The sequence below is a fragment of the Erpetoichthys calabaricus genome, chromosome 2, assembly GCF_900747795.2.
Source record: "Erpetoichthys calabaricus chromosome 2, fErpCal1.3, whole genome shotgun sequence".
Classification (NCBI taxonomy): Eukaryota; Metazoa; Chordata; class Cladistia; order Polypteriformes; family Polypteridae; genus Erpetoichthys; species Erpetoichthys calabaricus.
In genome coordinates, this window is record NC_041395.2 from 186,493,891 (window position 1) to 186,510,058 (window position 16,168).

General features: G+C 38.5%; 1 protein-coding gene across 1 annotated transcript in view; it reads left to right on the forward strand.

Moving 5' to 3' along the window:
- Positions 1-16,168, forward strand: part of eps8l2 (EPS8 like 2) — a 247,269-nt gene that overhangs the window by 89,781 nt on the left and 141,320 nt on the right. The window contains exon 2 of the mRNA XM_051922048.1: positions 9,582-9,708. The gene's annotated coding sequence lies outside the window, so the exon portion shown is untranslated. The remainder of the gene's footprint in view (positions 1-9,581; positions 9,709-16,168) is intronic.

A 16,168-nucleotide genomic window follows, 5' to 3' on the forward strand; every position in this document is an offset into this window, starting at 1 on the left:
CATCAACGGGCTTTAAGACCTGAAAATCAAGTTTCCTCAGGAAGGCCTCCGTGGGATCCAGTTGTTGATGTAGTGCCCACATCTGGGGAGGCAGAAGGTCGTAGACATCACCGTGTGGATATTTCGGCCGTGGAGCTGAACGAAGATGTTTCCAGCCGCTTGGCGAGAGAATGTCACCTATCCCCTGCTCAATCGATGGAAATTGGGTTGGCCGAGGTTTGTTGCTCCTGTGTTCCTTATTCTTCAGTTAAAAGGGATGGTCTTAATGATCTCGGTGAAGTTGGGGGGCCGCGAGATCTTTGCATTATTGGACTCAGGAAGTGACCTTTATGTTGTCAGACGGGACTCTTGACAACAAGTACCTTTGTAACACTGAAACTGTAAACATATGTTGTGTACATGGAGATGTTAAGGACTATTTATTCTCTATATACCTTTACCCTATTGGAGCGATTTTTAGGAAATTTAACATTTCTTTTCACTGCTATGCTGATGATACTCAGGTTTATATTCCTGTCTACAGCTCTACAACGAATCAACTCCACAACTGTCTGTCTGAACTAAGATCCTGGATGGCTAATAATTTTTTTTTTTTTTTTTTTTTTATATTTTATTTATTAATTTTTATTGTAATCATTCCATACAAATAGATCAATTTATAACCTAACAAAATTGAAGACATATCAAACCCCACCCCTGTGAAGGAGAGCTAAGCCAAAGGAGAATTGCTTAGGGCTTTTTAATAAGGCAACAATAAATAAAAGAAAGGGAGAAATAAATATATAGGTAAATAAAAAAATGGAGACGGGAATTAAATGCGGTAATAGTTATTTCTCTTATTCTAAAATAATATTGATTAGATCCTGCCAGGTTTTGAAAAAATTCTGTACAGATCCTCTAACTAAGAATTTGATTTTTTCCAATTTCAAATAATATAAAATATCGGTTTCCCACTGACTTATCAGAGGAGACTTAGGAATTTTCCAATTTAACAGAATAAGTCTGCGTGCCAAAAGTGTAGTGAATGCAATCACCGTTTGCTTGTCCTTCTCCACTTCAAGTTCGTCTGGAAGAACACCGAACACAGCTGTTAATGGGTTAGGAGGGATTGTGACCCCAAGGCTGTCTGAAAGGCACTTAAAAATTTTGGTCCAAAATGATGTTAGTTTGGTGCAGGCCCAGAACATGTGACCCAATGATGCAGGAGCTTGGTTGCAGCATTCGCAGGTTGGATCTTGCCCTGGAAACATTTTGGACAGTTTTAAGCGAGACAGATGGGCTCGATATATAATTTTTAGTTGAATAATTCTATGCTTTGCGCATATGGAGCTTGAGTGAATTCTCTGCTTTGCTACCTTCCACTCCTTTTCTGATATATTGATTAAGAGATCTTCTTCCCAATGTCCTGTTGGATCTTTGAAAGGTAGGGACTCTAATAGGATTTTATATAATGCGGAAATGGTGTTTAATTCCTCGAAATTGAGCAGTATTTTTTCCAGCATTGTGGAGGGTGCGAGGTGGGGGAAATAAGGCAATTTCTGTTTAACAAAATTTCTAATTTGAAGATAGTGAAAGAAATGTGTAGCTGGGAGGTTGAATTTTGAATGTAATTCTTCAAAAGATGCAAATATGTTGTCTGTATAAAGATCTATGAGCATTTTAATCCCAAAACATTTCCAGGTATTAAAAACTGGATATGTTTGCGAGGGTTGAAAGAGGTAGTTCTCTTGCAGAGGTGCCACAAATAAAAGATTTTCCATCTTAAAATGTTTTGTATGTTGGTTCCATATTCTGAGTGAGTAAAGCACAATTGGGTTATTAGTATATTTGCGATAACTTGCATTTATTGGAGAGCAGAGCAGGGAGTATAACGAAGTACTACAGGATTTTACTTCTGTTGCGGACCAAGCCTGTGTATGTTCATTTATTTGTGTTCAGGTTTTTTTGGCTTGTATGTTTGCTGCCCAGTAATAAAACTGAAAATTAGGTAAAGCCATGCCACCTTCTGCCTGAGGTCTTTGTAGGGTCACTCTTCGGATACGTAGGTTAGGTTAGGTTTAGGTTTATTTGTCATATATAGGTTAACACAGGGTCAACATACAATGAAATGTGTATGACGAGAAAAACAAGTCACTCAGCCTAGATCCAATAAAGCTTAAAAAAAAGATTACAAGTTAAAAATAGACAAGTCATATAAAATAAAATGTGTATGTTTTAAAAGAAGTTGTTTTGAGTTCCAAATGAATGAGGTTATTGTTGAATCTAACTGTTTAAAAAACGATTTATTGATATATATATTGGAATGTTTTGAAATAAAAAAAGAAGTTTAGGAAGGATATTCATCTTAACAATGTTAATTCTTCCGGCTAGAGTGAGATGAAGGGTTGACCATTTATGCAAGTCTTGCTTAATTTTTTCCATACAGACAGCAAAATTTTGTTGATAAAGAGCTTTATATTTACTTGTGATATTTACCCCTAGGTATTTAAACTGATCTGCTATGGTAAAAGGTGGGGTGTCCAATCTAATATTATATGCTTGTGAATTCACTGGAAAGAGTATACTTTTATTCAGATTAATTTTAAGACCAGATATCTTTTGAAATTCTGTCAGTGCTGTTAAAACTGCAGGGACAGTGTTTTCTGGGTCTGATATATATAAAACCATATCATCTGCATATAGAGATATTAAGATAAAAAAAAAAGAATGAACCCAGGGAATGATTTTAAAAAGTAGTCTAGGATAAACATGGTAATTCCTAGTGTAATAGTATAATGTAATAGTATAAATGTAATAGTAATGTAATAATAGAAATAGCAATAAACCCAGAGTATGATGTTAAACAGTCTACTTTAAGGTAGTTTAAAAAAAAAATCCTACTCTAATTACTTCCACACTCACGTCTATAACTCTAATTAAGGCATGAACATATAATGTCCAGATAAAGAAAAGGATGTGTAATTATAATACCAGTCTCTTTAAAAGTGGATCCGAGAGCAGATGATAGGTCCTTTTTTTATCTTCTAGGGATCTTGAGATAGCTACTCATGCGTTTATTTTTTCTCGCCTCAATTACTGCAACTCGCTGTATTCTGGGATTAACAAATCCCTAATACACAGGTACAGTTGGTCCAAAATGCTGCCGCTCGCTTTCTGGTTGAGGCAAGAAAGTATGACTCTGTTTGTCCTATTTTAGCTTCTTTACACTGGCTGCCTGTCAGTTTTCAAATTGATTTTAAAATCTTGCTGCTAGTTTTTAAATCTTTACATGGGCTTGCTCCTGCCTATTTATCTGAACTGTGTGTTTTACATCAGCCATCTAGAGTGCTTAGATCTTCTGGTCAGCTGTCTCTGGTTGTCCCTCGTACCAAGTGTAAAACCAAGGGGGACAGGGCTTTTGCAGCTGCTGCGCCTCACCTGTGGAACTCTTTACCTCATCATATAAAGGAGTCATCTACAATTGAACTGTTCAAAACAAGATTAAAGACTCATTTCTATTCACTTGCATTCCGTGACCTTCAGTAAAACTGATGGTTTACTCTTCGTGATTATATAACATTACTTCTATTTTTTATGTATATAACATTACTTCTATTTATTATGTATTTTATTTTATGTTCATATATTTTATTTCTATTTATGTTTTATGTTAATTGTTTTGTTTTTCTTTTATTCTATTACAAGGGGGGCTCCGCCCCCTGCTCTCTTCTCTTGCCTACCCCCGGCATTGGGTATCCTGAAATACATTAGTCGAGCTCGTTCGTCTTGGAGCCATGCCCGCTTTGCTTCCGCAGTTTCAGACGCGTGTTGTAGGCGCCTGCGTTCATTGATGTTATCTAGGTGGGCTCGTGTTTGTATTGTTGAGCTGTATTGTGTTTGAATTCGGTGTAAAGCGTTCAGCGGTCTGTACAATCCCAAGCAGCATATTATTCCTAACTTCACTCCGCAGTAGTGCCACTCACAATATGGCGGTGACGGACCTGCATCCGATAGCTCATTAGAATATGCATTTAAACAGGCTTGCTCCACTAGTGACTCTTATTACCAAGAGTGTGCATCCGGGGGCTTGAGAAAAGGCGGCTGCCTTTTTATAGTGATATCAGATCATTTAGTGGGGGAATTTATTGAACAATTAGTTGTACCTGAAGTACATAGGGACATTCTTTTGCAGTTAGCCCACTCACACATCTTGGGTGGGCACCTGGGGGATGATAAGACTAGAGATCGTTTATCAAAACGATTTTATTGGCTGAATATGGAGAAAGATGTTGAAAGATTCTGTACTTCATGTCCTGATTGCCAGATCGTCTCTGTTTATAAACCTCCTCTGGCTCCCCTTTCTCCTATGCCTATTTTGGAAGGCCCTTTCAACGGGTGGTATTAGATATTGTAGGCCCTCTTCCTAAGAGTAAAAATGGGTATCAATATATGCTTGTGTTGGTTGACGATGCAACACGATATTCGGAAATGGCTACTTTGAAAAAAGCCAATTCCTCCACTGTAGCCAAAGCTCTGTACAAGATCTTTACTCGTATGGGCATCCCTAGAGAAATTTTAATTGATCAGGGCACACCTTTTACTTCTTGCATGATGAAACAATTGTGTGACAGCCTTGCTATTAAGAAATTAAGTACCACTGTTTACCATCCACAGACGAATGGTTTGACTGAACAATTTAACAAGACTTTAAAACAGATGACCTGGCGAGTTGCTCATGATGACCCGACGTCTTGGGACTCTGTCCTGCCTTTTATTATGTTTGCGGTGCGGGAATCGCCGCAGGCGTCCACTGGCTTGAGTCCTTTCGAGTTGTTGTTTGGTAGGCACCTGCAAGGTATCTTGGATGTTGTACGTGAGGAATGGACAGGAAACGGGACAAAAGCTCACGGGCCGAGCTTTGCTGATCGGGTAATTTCTTGCAAGATAGAATTTCTAAACTTTCTGCGATGTGAGCAGGAAACACAGAAACGTCTATACAATAGGCACTGTAAGCTCTGAGAATTCAAACTTGGTGATCGTGTTTTGGTTCTGATTCCATCTGACCGACACAAATTCCTAGCAAAATGGCAGGGCCCTGCCATTATTGAGGAGTGTATGGGGCAGGTGAATTACAAGGTTAGAATACTGGGCCGCTGCAAACCATTCCATATTTTACATGTTAATCTCTTGAAAGAGTGGCATGTCCCACAGGGGGTTTACGCTTCCTTGGCTGCTGTCTTTCAGACCGATGTTGCCATTGGTGACGATTTGACTGACTCGCAAAAGACTGAGTTGTTATCTTTGATTGAATGGAACACTGATGTTTTTTCCACCCTGCTGGGGTTGATTAACTTTGCAGAACATAAAATCACTAGTGAACCCGGTGTTCGGGTGCAGATGTGCCCGTTTCGGATCCCGGAAGTGTGATGGAATATTGTGTGCGAGGAAGTCAAACAGATGCTGGCATTAGGTGTAATTCGTGAAAGTAAAACTGACTGGTGCAGTCCGGTCGTATTAGTCCCAAAACAAGGCGGTTCAGTTCGCTTCTGTATCATTTTCAGGCGCTTGAATAATGTCTCTAAATTTGATGCTTATCCAATGCTCCGTGTTGACGAGCTGTTGGAAAAACTGGGTCAGGCGACCGATATCTCCACGCTGGATTTCATGAAAGGTTCCTGGCAGGTGCCTCTTGAGGCTGGCAATTGTGAAAATGCAGCATTTGCAACTCCTGACGGACTTTATGAATTTACTAGACTCCCGTTTGGTCTTCATGGGGTGCCTCTAACTTTGCAGCATATGATGGATCAGATCTTGCGTCCTCATTCTGAATACTCCGGGGCATACCTCAATGATGTCGTGATTTTCAGCAATGATTGGCAAACACGTTTAGAACATCTTCAGGCTTTATTGAAAGCTTGAGACAGGCTGGCTTGACAGCTAACCCTAAGAAGTATAAATTGTGTATGTCTGAGATTCATTATCTGGGTTATTCAATGGGCAGGGGTTTACTCTAGCCACAATTTAGAAAAGTGGAAGAGATGCTTGCTTACCCACGTCCAGAAATGCAGAAACAAATTTGTGCTTTTCTGGGGCTTGCCAGTTATTATAGAAGATTCATCCATGACTTTGCAAATAGGGCTGCTCCTCTTTCTGATCTTACAAGAGGCAGAAAGAAACGACCTGTTTTATGGACAGAAGTTTGTGAACGTTCCTTTTGTGATTTGAAGACTGCTTTATCTTCTTTTCCGGTTAGGCCCCATCCTGTCTGAGAGTTTTGACGTGGAAGAGCACCCTATCACATTTTTGAGTAGAAAATTGCTTCCTAGGGAACGCAATTATTCGACTATTGAGAAGGAATGTTTGGTGATAAAATGGACTGTGGAAATGCTTCGTTATTAATTATGGGGTCGAAATTTTACATTAGTGACTGATCACGCTACGCTTCAATGGTTATACTGTCAGAAAGATACGAACTCTCATCTCATGAGATGGTTTTTGAGCTTACAACCTTACAGTTTTACTGTCAGGCATCGACCCGGCTCTGAGCACGTTAATGCAGATGTCCTGTCACGCCTGTTTGAACCTGGTTTGTAGAGTCGCTTAATTCACGAAAATGTGAATAAAGCCGATGGAGGGGATGTGAGCAGGGTGGATGAATGTACCCCTAGAAGACACGGACACTCCTAATAAAAAAAAAAAAAAAACACTGATAGATTACCTTCACATTGCTCCCTTAGTTGCTGGGCTTAATTGTGGCTGCTTGTCACGTGATAGGCTTTTCGCGCTGTGCTTCACATACTTAAAAGCCTGAACCGCACCTGTCCTTGTTGGTTGTTTGCTTGTCTCTCTCTCTCTCTCCTCCAGACATCCTCTGCTTCTATTGGGGGTCCCACTCCTGACGCGCACCCCTATGAAGAGGACGATATGTTTGCATTCTTTTAATTGAGAGATGGAACTGTCATCTCTGTCTTGTCAAGGAGTACGGTTAAACTTTTAAAAGAGACATATGTTCGTTTGCAGTGTTTGAATAAAGTTCCTGTCACTACCACCCAGATGTGCTCCAGTTGCCTTCTGAAGATCTTCCTGCGGCACTTCCTGGTGTGGCGAAAGTGCCACCTGCATGAGCACCTGGAGGCACTCCGGGTGTCCCTGGTATTCTTTCCAGCAGCACTTCCAGATGTGGTGAAAGTGCTGACATCCAGGGCTTCTCAATCCTCCAGGCACCCCCCTGTGGTGGCCACAAGCCCCAATAGGGTTGAGCTTCCATGCTCAGTTCCCATGGCCCCCAAACAGACCAGGGCGGCTGCCCTCTTGTGGCCCAGGGGAGGTATAATCCCTCTCCCGATCCTTCCAGGCGTCCCGGCTGGGCATAAGTCCCCAGCCGACCGCCACAATATACAGTATATCACAAAAGTGAGTACATCCCTCACATTTTTGTAAATTGTTTATTATGTCTTTTCATGGGACAACACTGAAGATATGACACTTTGATACAATGTAAAGTAGTCAGTGTACAGCTTGTATAACAGTGAAAATTTGCTGTCCCCTCAAAATAACTCAACACACGGCCATTAATGTCTAAACCACTGGCAACAAAAGTGAGTACACCCCTAAGTGAAAAATGTCCAAATTGTGCCCAAAGTGTCAATATTTTGTGTGGCCACCTAATTATTTTCCAGCACTGCCTTAATTGTCTTGGGCATGGAGTTCACTAGAGCTTCACAGGTTGCCACTGGAATCCTCTTCCACTCCTCCTGACGACATCACGGAGCTGGTGGATGTTAGAGACCTTGTGCTCCTCCACCTTCCGTTTGAGGATGCCCCACAGATGCTCAATAGGGTTTAGGTCTGGAGACATGCTTGGCCAGTCCAGCACCTTTACCCTCAGTTTCTTTAGCAAGGCAGTGGTCGTCTTGAAGGTGTGTTTGGGGTCATTATCATGTTGGAATACTGCCCTGTGGCTTCAGTATGTCACAGTACATGTTGGCATTCATGTTTCTCTCAATGAACTGTAGCTCCCCAGTGCTGGCAGCACTCATGAAGCCCCAAACCATGACACTCCCAACACCATGCTTGACTATAGGCAAGACACACTTGTCTTTGTACTCCTCACCTGGTTGCCGCCACACACGCTTGACACCATCTGAACCAAATAAGTTTATCTTGGTCTCATCAGACCACAGGACATGGTTTCAGTAATTCATGTGCTTAGTCTGCTTGTCTTCAGCAAATTGTTTGTGGTCTTTCTTGTGCATCATCTTTAGAAGAGGCTTCCTTCTGGGACGACAGCCATGCAGACCAATTTGATGCAGTGTGCGGCGTATGGTCTGAGCACTGACAGGCTCACCTCCCCACCCCTTCAACCTCTGCAGCAATGCAGGCAGCACTCATACGTCTATTTTCAAAGACAACATCTGGAAATGATGCTGAGCACGTGCACTCAACTTCTTTGGTTGACCATGGCGAGGCCTGTTCTGAGTGGAACCTGTCCTGTTAAACCGCTGTATGGTCTTGGCCACCGTGCTGCAGCTCAGTTTCAGGGTGTTGGCAATCTTCTTATAGTCTAGGCCATCTTTATGTAGAGCAACAATTCTTTTTTTCAGATCCTCAGAGAGTTCTTTGCCATAAGGTGCCATGTTGAACTTCCAGTGACCGGTATGAGAGAGTGATAACACCAAATTTAACACACCTGCTCCCCATTCACACCTGAGACCTTGTAGCACTAACTAGTCACATGACACCAGGGAGGGGGGGGGGAATAGCTAATTGGGCACAATTTGGACATTTTTCACTTAGGAGTGTACTCACTTTTGTTGCCAGCAGTTTAGACATTAATGGCTGTGTGTTGAGTTATTTTGAGGGGACAGCAAATTTTCACTGTTATGCAAGCTGTACACTGACTACATTGCATCAAAGTGTCATATCTTCAGTGTTGTCTCATGAAAAAGTATAATAAAATATTTACAAAAATGTGAGGGTGTACTCACTTTTGTGAGATACTGTATATATATATATATGAATAGCAGTGTTAGCAAGCAAAAAGAAAAGAGTTTTGAACTAGTGCCATATAGTGGTGAGTGAACAGAAATGTCGTATTAGGTATACATCATAAGCATTTGTAAGCATTTTCACCTGTGGTGAAAAATGTTGTTTACTATAATATTAACCTTATTAATAATAGTAACAATCCAAAATATTCCAACATCAGGGCTTTGTAACACAGTTTCCACAGAGCAGGTGAACAAATGGCTAGAACTGAAGAGCATTTTTTCAGGTGATACACAATTAAAGAAAATCCTGTAGCCAAGTCAGCTACTTTTGCTGTGATCTCTGGAGTGATGCCATCACTGTACCACAGAAAATAGCATGCCACACACTTTTACACTGTCATACACAGAGGCAAATTGAAAGTGCTATTAATAAACTACCATACTTACAGAGGAGTATGTTTCCAGGGCTTTCTTGTGGGTTATGTAATATTGTATCTCTTTAAGTAGGTGTTTATTTCTCCTGTTGTATTTGCTTCTAAAACATGGTGTTTTCTGTCTCTTAAGAGCCATATATTTGCATCTGTTTCTACTTCCATTTGTTTAACTCCACAGGGACAAAACTCACCTGTAATTGTGAGTCGTAACAACTGAAAAACGTGAAATACTACATACAAACTGACAAGTCAGAGAGGTAGGAAGCAGAACAGACAAGCCGGTAGAGTGAGACTGTGATGAAAAGGTAAGTTGTTTTCCTTTGTTAAAGTTCTAATTACTAAGAACACTTGAAGGCAAAGATGTAATGCTGAAGCCTAAAATCAAAAGAAATAAACAACATTTAACGAGAATACTAAGTAAATAATGTACTACTTGATCTGGCAAATTCAGTTCAGTATGATTGACTGCAGTAGAATGTTGTCTGAAGTTTAATTTGTTGAGCAAAAGATGCAGTAAAGTAAGTTAAGTTATACATAGTGAGTTGTTGCAATGAATTACTAAATTGGCTCAAAGTGTTTGTAAGTTTGAACTAAAAGAACTGCATCAGGAAGTACTATTTGAGCATTTTCATTCAAAAACATGAAAAATGGGATTAATTCAGTGCCAGCCATGTTTTGTTGTTTTCATACATGGAAGTTTGTTTTCTTGCCAGATAACTTTGTAACAAATAAAAACTAAATTGGTACCTCTGGATCATTGAATTTGAGGAAGAGAAAATAGCGACTGGACAACCTTGTGCGGTTTCTTTTTAAGGAAATAGTAGTATGCACCTAAATAGTACAGCTGGAGGAGGCTGAATTCTGGAGAGTTCAAGACAGTTTGCATGTTAATAGATGAAAGTGTAGGGTAAGACGTACACACTGCTCATGGACATTGGCAAGATACTAGTATGGCCTCATTTTGAACACCTTGCAATGACAGACACCAATTATGATAGTTTGTGAATTCTAAATTCAGGGTAAATATGCATTCAAGCTTTGTAACTTTCTAAAAAGCAAACTGAATAAAAAATTAGTAAATTTAAACATAGAGAAAGTTTTATGATTTAGGTCTAAAAACTTGGCCTGCATTCTGAAAAAGACTCTGGCCTACACATTTCAGTAGAAATAAGAAAGTATTTTTTAAAGAGTCAATTTAAAAAAAATGTTCAAACATTTCCAAAAGCCAGTCAAATGTAAACACTAAGTGCTAATCAGGCAACCGTCAAGAGAACAAAATCAGAACTGTAATCCATAGAAGCACCAAAATAAATAAATAAATAAAAATATTGCTCAAAACGAAAAAAATGTCAAATGTCCAGAAAAACGTACAATTTCCAGGAAAACATCAGAAAATTGTTAGAGGTCATGCGGCAAGACAGTGGTTTTGCATCCTATGATAAAAAGCAAGTCAGTGTCAGAATAGCTGAAAAGAGGAAAAATTTTAAAATTGCCCTTGTTAAGAAACAGCACTAAACCCAATAGAAATGCTAAAATCTAAAATGAGCAGTTTGATGAACTAAAACCTAAAAATGAATCTGAATTAAAACAGGTCTATAGCTGTTTAGCTCTGTAGCTCTATTCAGTATCCAAAATCTACAGTAACAGAAGAAATCAGACTGGTGGAATACTTTTTCATGGTACTGATTACAAAAAACATGCCCTCTTAATTAAACATTTAAATGAATATATATTTTTATATAGTACACAACACGTAATATAGCTGCTAAAAATTAGGCTTCTTCAGTATATCATTTATCATTTTTTCAAGATTTTGTTATTTACCCATCCACAATAAACTCTATTCAATGTATTAACATTCGATCTAGCTGGCAATTCTTAATATAAATAATCCTTATGTCTAGGTGATCTTTTTGTATCTAATTCATAATTTGTTATTTAGGGGACTTGGTGAATTCAACTTTTATAACAGTCTAATATTCATCTGCGAATTGAAATATAAAATCTGAATTGTACCATGTTAGATAATGTAAAGCTAATTTATTTTTGATGTATTCAGCTCTGCACACATTAAGGATTTTTTTATCATTGGACTACTGTAAAAGTAATATATTCAGGAAGAAACATTTTGTATTGCTGTACCGTATTTTAATCTTGTCAATACTCAGACCACTCATATGCATATGATTTTTATTTTGTATTAATGCTGATTTTTACCTTGAGATTCATGGCTGAAAGAGCGTTAACTTTACTTCACTATGCAAATCTATCTAACTCAAGGTCTTGTCCTGTAGTTGTTTGCAAATTTTCCTCATGTAAAAAGAAATGCCTCAAGAAATATCAGGCCAGCTACTGAAACAGTATGCAAAAGAAAACTACTTTATAGTACCTGAACTTCAAGGCTTTTAGCTTGTTATAGCAGTTATTAGAGACTACATCAACAGCTTCTAAATAATATATGAGAGGAATTGCTTGAAGGGGAAATTGCCTAGATAATCAGTACAGCACACATCATTACAATTGCGAAGATGTTTGTTCATATACAAGTGTATTCCTTTCTTTTTTGTGGCAGCCTGAATGAATTCAGAGTAGGCAGTTTCTATTGTATTATATGCATGCACACTTGTATTAATCTTGTTTTAACTTATTAGCAGTTTAAGTAGATTTCAGTTTGTATAGGATCTCATTCCTGATTTTTGATTATTTTATGTACAGCACTAAAATATTAATTTCTCTGGCTTACTTTGTGATATGAGATACTTTTCAATGTGTAGTACTTGTGAAATTGTGAAGAAGGAAAGCATAGAATCAATCAGTTTAATAGGCAACAAATCAATGAAAATGAAAACTTTGCCATCCTCTGGATTTGGCTACTTGTGTTTAAGATTAATATACTTTAAGATAATACACTTTTTGTGGACTTCCAAGCTACATACCAATTAATCTTGTTCACGGAGAAAGTTTATTGTATTTTCTCTAGTTATGTGGGGCTTGCTTGATATACAGTGTCATCGTTTAAGAAATCCAGGAGTGCATACTGTAAATGAGCAATGTGAGCTGCCAGTTAAATGTTCTTCAGCATAATTGTCATCTTGACAAAAGAAGTTCAAAACATGATTTGATTTTGGGGCCTTTATTATTGTTAACCCATTAACCCAACAACACTGAATGAGGTAATAGAAGGTTTTTATGTGAATCTGCTGTTTCTTGTTTTACATTGACCATTTTAGTGTTTTTTTTATTTTATTTTCTTTAACTAATAGTGATTACTTATGTGGCACGATCTAAATGTAAGCCTGCCTGTTTCATTTATTTTTTTAATGTCCCTTTATTGAAACTTTGTGAATATTTTGTTCATACTCCATGAAAAAGGCACTTTCATGTCTCCTTACATTTCTTTTATATACCATGTTCTTGTTAGTGGTGTGATAAATTCACCACTTATAACTCGTTTTTATTGTCTAGCTTTTACTAAAGATGTTCCATAGCTGCTTATAGTTGACAGCTACATTAGCACTCATAATAATGACAAACAGTGGTTCATTGGATCACTGCTTTACTTCTATATCAGCAAAGCATTCCACTAATGCAGTTGCTGTAATCATTTTTATCTCGATACTAGACCTTTGCTCTTCAGTGGAAAATAAGTCAGTAACACTCAAGCTAATAAGATATAATAATTTTAGGCTAATAAAATAAGCCCTGATTTAATTCATGTTCACATAGTATACTAATTCTCAATAAGCTTACTAAACAACCAATTAACCAGTTCTCTGATTCTGCAGTCACACATCTGGTTGCAAACCAGACCCTGCTTCTTAGACTACCAGTGTACTGCCTTTACCTGCTGTTACTCTCAAAAGCCAATAGACTTTGCAGGTACTTGTAGAAGGCCGAATTAGTGCAGCCAGAGTCTTTACAACATTTCAGCTTTCAATTAAAGCAAGCAGAAACTTTCAAACAGAATGTCACAGACTAGTATTTGTTTTCCTTTGTTTTACTATCTCATTTAACTGTTAACGTTAACTTAATGCATACTGTTAATGCATATAGTCATACTTGCAAACAAAATAATGCACTTTTAAAAAATTCTGTCTGAAAACAGGTTTGCTGATTCTGCCAAGTCTGGTAATTATCTGGATGGAACAAACCCTGTTGGAGCTGTATTGTCCAGTTGGGAACTGTTCTGATTGCTTTCTAAGAATGCAGGTGGTAATTCCTCAGCTAACTGGTGGTGAAACACTGCGTGAAGTTGACACCAGTTTTGTTGTAGTGTTTCTTTGTAATGATATATGATAGTGATATATTACCAAGGTTTCATGCTGCCAGGACATTCCCAAGACTTCTAATGGTCCAGTTTAGTGAGGACTATGTCACCATTAAGTCTGGCAGAAGCCTTATGATGCTGTAGTAATACGCTTGTTTCAGCTTGTCTGCTGCATCCTTCAGTCTAAAGTTCTTTTGATTTGGCCAATTGGGTTAAAGATTTTTCTCCAGGATGGGTAGCTTTATTCTAATTCTTTCCCTCATGAGTAACTCAGAGGGCCGGGCCCTGGAAGTGACACATGGTGTCGACCTATAGTACTCAAGGGTAAGCAGAGGGTTGTTCTGCTTAATTATCCACTTTGCAGCTTGCATTCCCCTTTCCACTTGACAATTTTCTTGTGGGCTATGAGGATAGAATGTAGTATACTTGAAGTTCCCCTATCTCACTAGTTCCTTAAACTCAGCACTAGACAACTGGGTACCATTATCACTTATATCCTCTTCTGAGATTCGAAATCTAGCAAAAGTTGCTCTCTGCTTTAGGACATTATTTTTAGTTGGGGTTGAGGGTACAGTACATGCAACCTTGAACACTAGTCTGATATAACTAAATAATTTTGTTTATTATGTTCATAGAGATCTACTGCAATTTTCTTTCGTGGTCAGTCACGGAGTGGTGTGGATATTAAAGGCTATGTTTTTTGTGCCCATTTCAGTTCATAACACAACTGATATGACATAACTATGTTCTGAATGCCTGAAGATAGCCCCAGCAACCATACTGAGCATTGGCCCTTTTTCTGCATTTAATCAGACCTCAATGGTCATCGTGTATTCTCTCCAAATGGTCTGCTCTCATAGTTTTGACTATTTTATTATATCACAAATATTCTCCTTCCCCTAGTGATTATACCATTGTACAGTGACAGGTCCAGTTTCAATGGGAAGAATTCCAAACTATCGCTGGGTTATTACTCATAATATTCAGCCACCCAAGTCCATTTAAATTAATTGTTGCTTGCAGTTTCTTATCTTCTGTTGTGGCTGCTCAAATGCATTTTATTTTCTGAGGGGATGCAGGTAAACCCTACATAACTACTGTCACAAAGCACTCCATCTCCTCATGTGTCTCAGTTTCTTTGTCAGAGTTACATTTAGGACTCCATGATAGTGTCTCTGCCACATTGAGAGTTTTCCCCTGTGCATGTTCTGCTATTGGCTTAATCTCCATTAGTAGCATCACAAGTAGTCTTTTTGAGCCAGACCTATCATATATCAGAATCAAAATTCACTTTATTGGCCAGGTACAATGTGTACTGGGAATTTGTATTGATAGTACTGGTGCAACATACAAGGACCACAAAGAATACACAAGATAAATATAAGAAGGAAAAATATAAAATGATAACATACGATGCAGCATATAATGGCAATACAAAAAATAAAGAGATAGTAGAATTAAAATGTCCAGGCAGTCTAGAGTGCAATTATATATAGATACTGAGTAGAAACTCAGACTTGATTAGTCAGAATAACTGCATGTTAAAAAAATGCTTAGGTGACTTGTTGTTTTAACTTTCACTGCACAAAGACATTTGCCAGATGGAAAGGTTTTTTGACAGCGTAGTACCCAGAAACTGAAGTGACTCTGTCATCCCAATGGCTGAGCCATTTATAGTAAGTGATTGGTGAACATGAGAATTTTCCCTGAAATCTGTGATGAATCGCTAAAAGTAATGTATTCATGTTTAGTGAGAAGAGTAGTGGGAAAAGGGCACATCCCTGCGGTGAACTAGAACTAAGGGCTAATAAGTCAGTCAGGTGTGTTCCCATTTGCACGTGTCCTACCTGCAGGAAAGTCTGTGATCCAATGACATATTGAACTGGCTATTTGAACTGGATGAACTTCCTATCTAGGAGTTCTGGGATGATTATATAATTGTACTGAAAGCAGAGCTAAAGTCCACAAACAAGATCCTCACATATGCCCCTGGCTTATCAAGGAGTTCGTATATAAATCTCAAATATAAATTTACTGCATCATCCACAAACTGTTTGGCACTGTATGCAAACTGAAAAAGGTCCAGGAAGTCTTTTGTAGCATTCTTGATGTAGTTCAGAATAAATGTCTTTATTATCACAGAGGTTAAAGCTACTGGTCTGTAGTCATTCAGGCCTATGTCCTTCGATTTCTTTGGTACTGGAATGATGGTACAAGTCTTGAAGAAGTGCACAAATCCAGAGATTGGTTGAAAAAGTCATCAAATACTGTAGACTGGTTTGCACAGTGAATGAGTATAGAAGGGGAAATAGGGTCTGGGCCTGCAGGTTTTTAAATATTTGCTTTCTGAATAAACTGCAGACGTCTTTTGCAGTGATGACAGTAGGAGGAAGCTAAGAAGAAGAGGAGTGTAAAGTAGTAACAGTGAGACCATCAGGTACATTTATTTCCCATTGTCTTTCAAAACAACCATAAAACTGGTTTAATTGATTAGCCAG